General features: G+C 40.4%; 1 non-coding gene across 1 annotated transcript; it reads right to left on the bottom strand.

Moving 5' to 3' along the window:
• Positions 1-8,631: 8,631 nt before the first annotated feature.
• trnat-ugu lies at positions 8,632-8,704 on the bottom strand. Its single transcript has one exon. It is a non-coding gene; the product is annotated as a tRNA-Thr (tRNA).
• Between the last annotated feature and the right edge of the window lie 1,058 nt (positions 8,705-9,762).

Here is a 9,762-nt window from a genome sequence, read left to right as displayed (position 1 = left end):
TTCACAAAAAATTTTCCCATCCTTCACCTGTATGCTGATGACATCCAGATATATTTAGATACTGCTTCACTAACCAATGACGTTCAAACCCAGATTGCATTCTGCCTAGCAGCTATTTCCTCCTGGATGAACCAATGCCACCTCAAGCTCAACTTGGCCAAAACTGAGCTTATGGTCTATCCACCCAAACCTAGCCCATCTCTTCCTTTCACCATTACTATTGTTGGTATGACCATTAACAATGTTAACACAGCTCACTGCTTGGGGGTCATCTTTGACCAGTCTCTCTTCTTCTCTAATCATATTAATACTACTGCTTAAACCTGTCACTGCTTTCTCCACAGTATAACCAAAATATGCTCCTTTCACAAGCAGCAGCCAGAACATTCTCCTACTAACCAGTCTTCTTTACTCCCATCTCTCTCCCTTTCAATCAACTCTGCTACCAGGATCCTTATGCTCTTTCTTAAGTGGGAACCTGTTCATCACCAACTAAAATCCTTAGCATGGCTGCCTGTTATGCAAAGGGTATATACATTCCTTTTGCTAACATTGAAAGCCCTTCACTCCTCTACTGCTCTCTACATTGCTTCACTTGTCTCACTGTATGTTCCAGGTCATCTTCTCCACTTCTCTCCAAACCTTCTTTTCACACCATCCACATCCACCAACAACTTTCATCTTTCTGTCTTGCTGCTCCTTACTGCTGGAATTCCATCCTAAATTCCTCTGTAAGAAGCCTCTTTCAATCTCTTCAAGAAAAAAAAATAAAAGTCTACCTTTTGGAGCAGTAAAACATTAATCTAGTCCTGGTACCTATTGAACAATGCCTTTACCTTGTGCACTTTTTTCCCTCCAATTTGTGCCTGTATGTTTGTCACCCACCCACTTCAATTGTAAGCACTACAGGCAGGGACCTCCTTCCCACTGTGTCTCTTACCACATATTAGGTGCTAGTCCAGAGATCGATATACAGACACAAACCTTATATTTCAATGATGGCTTTATTGAAGCACACACAGTGGAATATTAAGTGTGTGGAGGCTGTGCTGTAGCTGACTTACGTGTGTCTTGCCTCAGTCTTGCACTGTGCCGGTTATACGGCAAGAAATGAGTCAGCTACAGCACAGCCTCCACACTCTTAATTTTCCACTGTGTGTGCTTCAATAAAGCCGTCATTGAAATATAAGGATTGTCTCCATAGATCGATCTCTGGACTAGCACATAATATGCAAGAGGAAATATGTGCATAAAGATTGTACCGACATGAAGTAGCCGGCGTCTCGCAGGGGTTGCAGCAGAGAAGAAACAAACAGTCGAGTGAGCTCTGATGCGGTCTGCATCATCTTTTCTATTTATTTCTCTTACCACTTACCATGTCCTTATATGAGCTCTATGTACTGTACATATTAATTGCATTTATTGTGACTTTTGTTCCCAGTGTGTACTTTTATACAGTATATTGTAGTTTTATTTATATTGTACTTTTATACATAGTATATGACTACTGCTCCTTAACAGAGCTTAACAAATAAAGTTATTCATATATACATACATACAAGCATACAAGTCAGGTATGTTTTTCACCTTCTAAAGGTGGCCATAGACGCATCTGATAATATCGTATGATTCAAATTTCCATACGGTATTCATTGCGTGTATGGTGGCTCGTCGATCAGGCTGGCCAGAAAATTTTGATCGGGCACCTTTGATGGCAACCTACCATCAGCCACTGTTAATGCTAAATTGTCAGATACAGGTAGAATTTAATTGTTTCTACCTGTATATCTGATGATTCAGCTCTACACGTGTGTATTAAAACAAACAATCTTTCTAGGAAAGATCGTAATTGTAATGCCTATGGCCACTTGTAAGCTGCTCTGGGAGTCGCCAATTTTTAACTGATCTAAATCGATACATTTAGTGGATTCATTTGTTATCTTTGTCCCTGAGTTTCATTAAAGGCAGCTGTTCCACAGATACTGCTGAGAAATGTATCAACTAATGTAGCAAATTGTAACGGATCTCTTTAATTTGGTATACTGGATCTAGTTATCTCTCATGACCCAGAATGTTTAGAAAATGCGAAAATAGTTGAACCCCTGGGTAATAGATACCATAATGTGATCTCATTTAGTGTTTGGTGCAAAAAACCCTGAATTTTAGAAAAGCAAAATTAGGCTCCTTAAAGGCAGCCCTTCAGAGCATAGATTGGGGCATTATGTTTTCAGATAAAAACACAGTCCAGAAATGGTTGTCAGTAAATATAGTATAAATGTCACAGTATAAAGCTTATTAGTAATTAATACAGATTTTACTCTATTACTACATGGCAGCACAGAATCCAGTGCAACTAGTATCAGAATAAAATAATCAGCCTTGTAGCATCAGTTTATATTACAGTCCAAGCTCATTTTCTGCTTGATAATTTGCATGACTTCTAAGCTTAGCTTGTAAACAGCTGCTCAGGCAGTTGTTAATGGTATATTCTCTACTTGAAATAAGGTTCTTCTTCTCTGGGTGGTTGAATGGCACACGAGATTCTAGCAGTGACGGAACTAGGTGGGGGCGGGCCCTGGTGCGGGCCGTGCAGAATGGCCCCGCCCCCACCCTCGTCCGTGCGGCGCTGCAGCTGACTCCTGCCAGCATGACTGCCGGGGGGCCCTGCGGGGGGAGGCCCTGGTCCAATTGCACCCCCTGCTCCCCCGGTAGTTACGCCACTGGATTCAAGGCCCCATTTTGTATGCAGTACAGTTTTGGTCTCTGGTGCTCAAACAGGACACTATGGAATTAGAAAGGGTGCAGAGAAGGGCAACTAAGCTGGTAAAAGATATGGACATTTTTAGCTATCACTTTAAAGTGTCAGTGCTTCATATATGCATAAAGTGACAGTGCATAGTCCATATTCATCCTTACATATCACAGTGACTGTGCGACATATGCAGTTAACCCCTATCAAATCACATTGAATAAAGTGACAGCACATAAAATAGACCATCTTTTTCATTATGACCATTCAGTAGCATCATATGGTCATATAATGTTGTTTCATCAAAAATACATTGAGTCTGTAAAGACCCGAAAATCAAACAAAATTTCAATTTCAGCTAAAATTACAAGAATTAAATAAAATCTCATAGTCTACAACATGACGAGGTCAGATGTAATTTAAGAGAACCCAAAATTCAAAAGAACAGTGCCAATTCCCAATCTTCTTTTAATCCATTCAATTTATTTATCTATTTTAGTTCTTGTCTTTTCAGTAGTAATCTCCTATCCCACCCTCTCTTTGGTGTCATCACTTTTTCAATTCCCATAAAGCTAACTCATTTATTTTTCTTGTACAAAGTGTCTTGCAATCAGAGATGTATTTTTGCCCAATCTTAAATCACTTCTGTGTTCCCCAATCCTTGTAAATAGTGTCCTGGTTGTCTTACCTACATATAACTTTCCACAGGGACATTTCAAAATATATACAAGAAAATAATGGGATGATGGAATTTATCTGCCCTTGTAACAAAGTTATAGTTAACGCATCTCCTGCACTTATACATTCCCTTGGTACCACTTAACCAAGTACCTTGCTTTCTCGGTGGCTCACTCAAAGCATGGACCAATTGGTCCTTTAACTTTGTAGCTCACATATATGTCATCATCAGTGGATCCATCACACAAGGTTGCAGTCTCTGATCTATCTGTTATATATGCCAATGCTTATATATTATATTCTTCACCAATCCTGATTGGGAAGAGTAGGTAGTGACTAAGGGTAATTTATTCTGTTTCTTAGTTGTTTTCTTGAACAAAAGGTCAGATCTAGAGGTATTTCCCACCTTTTTTTTTGCCTCTTCCTGGAGGACTGTATCATAGCTCCTACTTTTTAAACTGTGTCAACATCTCACCTGCTCTTTACTCAAATTCAATGACAGATGCGTCTTACTCTCAGCAATGACTATAGGGCAGTCCCCTTGTAGTAGAGGGAGACATCAGTTATAAACTTACCCTCCTTTAATTCGTCCAGGACATCTAAAAAATGCCTTGTCTTTTATAGTATTTGAGGGTGAATTTATTGGTCAGAATTCTAGAATTGAGATCTCTGAAGGTAAGTAAATATTCTTCTGTTCCCTGCCAAATTAAGAACAAATCATCTATGTAGTGGAGCCGAGTAAGAACATGGGACCAAAATTCACCATTGCTGTATACAAATTCTTCTTCAAATTGAGCTATACTGTATATAGATTAACATAAGATAGGGCTACATTTGAGCCCATCAACATACCTTGGCTCTGCTCATAGTATTTGCCCTTAAAAATAAAATAATGAAACATTTTGTGAAGCAGCCCTGCTATAGAGGAAGCTTGCCCATGGTCTGGGTTCCCCTCCTGCTTCCTCTATGGTTATGCCATTTAGTACGCTATGTTGCTGCCAAAAAAATAAGGAGCCCAAGGTCCATAGCATTCCATTGATAATTTAGTCCTCATAGTAATCAGTTAGAACAGTGGAGTTACTACCAGGGGGTCCAGCACCCGAGCAAGCACCCCCTCCAGAGATAAAGTTTATCACAGGCAGCAGAATTTTCAATTCTGGAGGAAGGGGGCCCATCCTGTGCCTGTAGCTAGTTACACAAGTAGTGTCGATTATTGTAATTCGGATATCTACATCTGTGGCTCTCATTTCATCAGCAGCAGTTGGCCTACAGCCTAGTAAATAAAATTGGCCAACCGGTTTGCTGGTGGAGTGTTAGCTTTGCAGTACAGCAAATGGCTTATGCAGGTCTCCTTATGCTGGTGAACAATAACATCAAAAATGAAAAGTGTGAAAAAGTAATTAAAATATAATGTACTGTTGCCCTGCACTGGAAAAACTGGTTTGTTTGATTCAGAAACTCTACTATGGTTTATATAAACAAACTGCTGTGTAGCTGTGGGGCAGCCATTTAAAGCTGAAACAGGAGAAAAGGTACATGTTACAAAACAGATAACAGTTAAGATTTGTAGTATACAATGGGATTCTTCATATATTATCTGTTATCTACCATGTGTCCTGTGCTTGAATGGCTGCCCCCATGACTACACAGCAGTTGTAAAACTATAATAGTTCTCTGAAGCAAACACCCCAGTTTTACCAGTACATCGCAACACTCCTCTATTCATTACTTAAAAACATTTTCATTTTTTGATTTTACTGTTCCTTTAAGTGCCAAAATACCAATTTTTAAATTCTTCAATTTTGCTACACAGCAGCTTGTTTATGTAAACTATATTTTACAACTGCAGGGCAACACTACATTATCTATTCATTCTATAAAAACAGTTTCATTTTTTTGATGTTACTGTTCTTTTAATAATTGTATCTATTGCTCTGTGTTTCATGGTATTCTGGGTGCCCAGCAGTCTGTTTAAACAGAGGTCATCCAGGTCCTTATTCCTTTTGTGCAGAGTCCAGTCACCATATTGCTCCCAAAGTCCTGCTTCCCAGATATCCTTTTTACCTTTATGACGTGGGACAATTTACTTGTAACAGCTTTGTCACTCCTCCAGCTGTCAGAGTCAAACTTTCCATTTAATAAAAAGCAGAACCTGATGATCACCAGCATAAAGAAAGGACATTGAGACATCTAAGGTGCTTGAGAAACTAAAATGACTTAGAACAAAGTTTGCCTAGGAACAATTTTGCTTATGCATAATGACAGTGAATATTAACCAATGAAATGAAGACATGCAAGTTTGCTATGGTATGTTAAGTAATAAGACACTGTAATGGGCAGCAAGGGAGAGCTCTCTTCAATTCATCTGTATTCTGTGCTTGATCAATAAAGCTTCCTTCCGCTTAATGTTTATTGAGGCTCTGCTGAAATTATTGGGGAACCTATCATAGAGGTACAAACCCAATAGTACTTGCTGAAGACTGCTCATTAGCACCTCATTACTTGCGGGTGTCTAACTTCCATATTTTGCTAATGAATTATCCTAGGTATGCCCACCTACAGCAAGTGAAGGTGACCAGGGTTAACTTTCTGTATGGCACCTTTTTAAAATGGAACTGTATCAGGAAACCAGTTTCCCTTCGCAACAATGGGACACTACCCAGGTTCCATACTAAAGCTGGGAGTTGCCTGTATTACAATAAACACAGACATTGTTGACAGACTGCACTGTAAACAAGTTTTTCTTTAAATCGCATTTATTTAGACAAGAACTGTGATGCAAGCAGCAGCAGCAACATTTCGGAACCCTTTAGGGTAGAGACAGGCGGTCAGATTTGGGGAGATTCAGGGCCGCACCGCGCCGCACAGGCGCCCAAGGCAAGCCGGCTGACGGGCCGCCGGCTTAGCCCAAGTCCGCATGCGCAAGGTGGCGCTTGCGTGCGCATGCGCAAGAAAAGCGGTAGTTTTTACTTCTTTTGCGCTTCTGCGCATGCTCGGATTGGCGGGCACCGGACTGGGGGTAGGCGACAGAGGAGACTAGCGCCCCCCAGCTTTGCGCCCTAGGCACGTGCCTACTCTGCCTACCCCTAGTTCCGGCCCTGGGGAGATTAGTCGCCCTGTGACAAATCTCCTCTTCTTCGAGGTGACTAATCTCCCCGAAATGCCTCCCCTGCCTTCCTGCCGGCTAGAATGTAAATCGCCGGCGGGAAGGCAGGGGAGGCAGTTCAGAGGCACTCGGATCGCTTATTTTCCGAAGTTGCCCAAAGTTGCCTCATGAGGAAAACAAAAGCTCTCCGAGTGCCACCCCGCCAGCGATTTACATTCTGTAGGGAAGGAAGGGGAGGCAGAAGTCGCCCCGAAGAAGAGGAGATTTGTCGCCAGACAACTAATATCCTCTAATCTGACCATGTGTCTCTGCCCTCAGTCTTTTATCATGCTACAGAACCAGTTTGTGCTCAATAATTTATAATGTAACATCATTATGCCATCTACTGGCAACTCACATTATCACACAATACAAAAACCCATCATCCATTGTCACATTGATATAAACGGATAGCACATGATGTCTAAAGGTGGCCATGAACGCGCAAATATTATCATACGATTTCGTTACTTGTATAGTGGAAAAAAATCAACCGATATCAGCAAATCACTTGGATATTGGTTGGCTCTTCCATCATCCAACAAGGAAAATTTTTGATAGGGCGCCTTTCAATGCGTCCAAACATTGGGCAGGTGATACAGCTTTTTAGCATTTGCAGGAAAAACAAATAATCTTTTTAGGTCGTAATCGTTACGAATATCGCCACCTTAAGATGTCAATCTTAGTGTTATATCCCCCTTAACCAAATATCACAGTGTTTTAAAGAATGAGTCCACAATGTGCACATAAAATGAACATCCTACAAAATAAAGAAAATAAAATAAAAAACAATTAAAACACGACTACAATAAATTACTGATAAATAGCGCTTAGGTCATATTCTCTATTTAGGCCATAGGGTGCTAACATTTCCAACTGGCAAATTGATCTCACTTCTTTCTGCAACAATAAGAAGTGATACCTATGTTCAGGGCCGCCATCAGAAATCGCAGGGCCCCATACGAAAAAATTTCCTGGGCCCCCTGGGCTGCGCCCACTACAAGCCCCACCTCCAGGGCCCCCCCATATGTTATAAAAAATTTGGTGCCCAGGGCCCCACCACACAAAAGGGACCACAAAGGGTTACATTTAGGGAGGCCCTGCCATGTTGCCCTTACTTCATTAGTGTGGCCCACCTGCTGTCAGTGAGCTGCCAACTACAGAAGGGAGGAGGGGAGCACAGGTGACTGCATCTTCTTCCAATGACAGCATTTTCTTCCCTTATTGGTCACAGAATTTCAAGTCCTGGTAAAGCTGCATGGTGATTGGATGAGCTGGAGTGGAAGTTCAAACCTCAGCTATCCAATCCATGAGCAGCTCAACCGGGACTTAAACTCAGTGACCAATAAGGGGAAGTAATGGACAGTAGATACCACCCATTGTGCTCCCGCCCTGCCTTCCCGAAGTCAGCTTTTTCTAATCAAGAAAGCGTGGCGTGGCCAGGCCCCCATTACCCTCAGGCCCCCTACAACTCTCCCCCCCTGATGGCTGTCCTGCCTATATTGGCTAACAATAAAAATACATTGCAAACTTTGGACTCCTTCGTCAGGCAAAATACACAAAAGGGCCTTGCTTATTTGTTATTTTTGCTACTGGCTAACCCGGTACAACAGTTTTTGTTTTGTGCCAAACCTTTAGTAGTCATCTGACAATGGGTTTTATTGTGTGATAATGTGAGTTGCCAGTAGATGGCAGCATAATGTTACACAATAAATTACTGTGCACAAACTGGTTCAGTCCTTTGATAAAAGACCAAAGAGGTTCGGATTGTTGCTGCTGCTGCTCGGGTCACAGTCCTTGTCGAAATAAAGGCTTTTTAAAGAAAAATCTCATTTGTGGGGCTGTCTGTCAGCAATGTCCTTGAATGTACTGGTGGATACGGCCATTGTGTGCTGTGCACCGAACCTCAAGATTAAAAGTTTGGTGAGTGCAGACCATTTGTACAGATATTGCCGTAAACAGTTTAACGTTAACCAAATCATTAGTAGTTTGTAGAATAATCCAGACTTATGTCATAAATAATAATAAAAAAAGAAAGGGAAAAAAAAAATTTTTTGCGAGGCCCCAGCGAGATTTGAACTCGCGACCCCTGGTTTACAAGACCAGTGCTCTAACCCCTGAGCTATGGAGCCATCTGGCAACTCAAGCTGCAGATTCTTTTGAAATCAGTATAGTAATCAGTTTTTTCTACTCTAATATCCTGCAATGGGAAACATCGGAAGCAATGTTATCTAAATATTATAATAACAAATCATATTATAATATTATTTGCCATGCTTAAAACATATGGAATCGTCAATATATGCTCAGTCAGCAGGTGCCGCATTCTTAGCCAGTTCCGCATAAGTAGTTCCAGTGAATCTAAGGGCAAAGAGACAACATGACTGGTTTGACCTGGTTTGTTAGACACAATAAAAATGTCTAGTACAAGGCTCCTGAGAAGAAGAAGCTCTAGTGAGCTGTGCTGGGTCAGAATTGAAGGTCACCAATGAGAAAAAATCTATCTTTAGCCATATCAACAAAATTTCAAAACACTAACACACAACAAATTGGTATTTAAAGGCAGAACCACCAACATAAACCAATAAAATACAATTATTATTATCATCATCATCATCATTTATTTATATAGCGCTGTCAAGATACGCAGTGCTTTATTATTATTATTATTATTATTATTAAAGGGACAGTACATATTGATTCAAAAAATAAAGAAAAACAAAGCAAATTTAATTCAGAACTTAACTATTAGCCAAAAGTTTAATCCAAATATTGAAGGGATTTAAGAAACAATGTGGTGATAAAGGCTTCTTAAGAACAGCATTTTGACAAAATACCATTTTGGAATAGAATAAAGATTACTTGATCGATAAAGGTGGGAATGCATAAAATAAATAATTACTAGTAATGCAATACATCAAAGTCTGAATGCATCCCTCTAGAAAGTTTGGTGTCTAAGGTGAATATCTAATAAACCAAACGTTTTGAATGCATCTGAGATATATCGCCACCCCTAGCATAACTGTCTCAATACCCTGCACAAATAATTGAGATCCCCCACAGCTCATGTAGTAACAATTCTAGATGCATTTGTTTCTTTATGTACTTTGAGGTCAGAGATATGTTCTTGTATGCTTTGTTTTAATTTGCATGTGATCCATCCCACATACTGCATATTACATTTGGTACA

This window comes from Xenopus laevis, chromosome 1S (assembly GCF_017654675.1).
Source record: "Xenopus laevis strain J_2021 chromosome 1S, Xenopus_laevis_v10.1, whole genome shotgun sequence".
Lineage (NCBI taxonomy): Eukaryota > Metazoa > Chordata > Amphibia > Anura > Pipidae > Xenopus > Xenopus laevis.
The sequence above is the reverse complement of the archived record's forward strand: the minus strand, read 5'-3'. Positions and strand labels throughout refer to the sequence as shown.